The sequence below is a fragment of the Gossypium hirsutum genome, chromosome A01 (genome assembly GCF_007990345.1).
Source record: "Gossypium hirsutum isolate 1008001.06 chromosome A01, Gossypium_hirsutum_v2.1, whole genome shotgun sequence".
In the NCBI taxonomy this organism is placed as follows: domain Eukaryota; kingdom Viridiplantae; phylum Streptophyta; class Magnoliopsida; order Malvales; family Malvaceae; genus Gossypium; species Gossypium hirsutum.
In genome coordinates this window covers 115509190-115510773 of record NC_053424.1, presented here as the reverse complement: position 1 = coordinate 115510773, position 1584 = coordinate 115509190, and the positions used below count along the sequence as shown (strand labels likewise).

Below are 1584 nucleotides of genomic sequence, written 5' to 3'. Positions count from 1 at the left end.
TTTCTTTTTTTCTATTTTTTTTTGAAATAGAAGTCCCAAAGTGCCCTTTGCGGGTTTTCACCTTGGCTTCCCTTCTCCTTCAGACAAAATACTCCTTGACCCAGTCCGAATTCACTGGATTAGATAAATTCTTCCTATCCATTTCTTGTCAAAATCAGTGCACCTCTAGAGAAAGCCCTCTTCGCAACATATGGCCCTTCCCAATTTGGCATCCTTTTGCATGGGAATGATCTTTTTCAGCACAAGGTTTCCTTTATGAAATCTTTTTGGATGAACCTTCTTTGTCATAAGTCTGTGTCATCCATTCTTGGTACGTTTGTTTAAGATGAATACTTTCAAGTTAAGTTTACTAGAGGTATTCAATTCTTGACTCCATCAAAGCTTAGAGGAAAAATCTTGATTCATAAACCCATGAAAGGGATTTCCCCAGCAACAGTCCTGGCTGTTGTTTGTCAAACCCTACAAAAACATGGTTCAATGATTCTCAGCAGACAAGAATGAAGTTCTGACTTTATCTTTCAACCTGGAAAGCTGAGGTACAGAGATTACTCCCGGAGCATACATCCCACCATGACTCGATGATGTTTCTAAAGCATCCCTAATCTTCATAAATTGCCCCCAACTGTGAAGCTGCCAAATGAGCGTAGCAAATAGGAGCCACAAAAAAATGGCGGTGGTGCTTCTTTGATACATATAGGATAGGGGATGAACAAACTCTTGCAGATCATCAGCCGAAAACTGAGCTTGGTCTAAGAGAACATGATAGTGGGTCTACCTCGTGATTCCAATCATTCCAGCATGGGTACCAAGGTAAAAATCATTGTTCTTTGGATGGCATACTTTGTTGTCAATGACAGTACCATGTAGCACATTGTCAGGAGATCCCTGCTGAAAAAACTTGGTATGATGGTTTTTCGTACAACAATAATCACAATCTTTAGGGTTCTACTTCTCGTCAAGGAACTTGCAAGACTCAATAACTTGATCAAAACTTGATTGAATTGAGACTCGCTAACCCCATCCCTGGAAATAATGATTTGATCAGGTTTCCTCTTCCCTGAACTTGTATAGAAGTCTAAGAGAGCTTCCTTCATGATACCGTCATCCACTTTGTCAGAAATTGGTTTGAAGAAAGAATCTATCATTTTAAGCTTCAGAGGCTATGTACGGCCTAATGCCCTATAGCTGGAGATCAATGGCCACTGCTTGGAGCTAACCATCGCAGCTATTGACGACACATCAGACTGCTTAAGAAAGCCAAACAATGCACCCATTCCAAGGATGATGGTTGGAACCTTTGAAACAACTGGAATTAAAGGTGTTTGCCCCAGCGTAAGCATAGAGAGTAGGCGGTAGTTTCTTATGCCAATTTTTACCAGTCTCGATCATCTTCTGTAATTTTTTTCCTTTTCTTTTCTTTTGGCAACCTTTGTTGTACTGTGGTATGGAGCATTATCTTTGAAAAGATTGTAAACTTTTGGCATTGTGCAGTTATATATAATCTTTTTTTTTGAAATGGATGACTTTTGACTTTGTAATATTGGCATATGAAGCTATCTCCCCTCCTAATGGAGTAGTTGACGT

General features: G+C 39.6%; 1 pseudogene; it reads right to left on the bottom strand.

Moving 5' to 3' along the window:
• Positions 1 to 453: 453 nt before the first annotated feature.
• On the bottom strand, positions 454 to 1340 carry LOC121229708 (protein argonaute 4-like; annotated as a pseudogene).
• Positions 1341 to 1584: the final 244 nt, after the last annotated feature.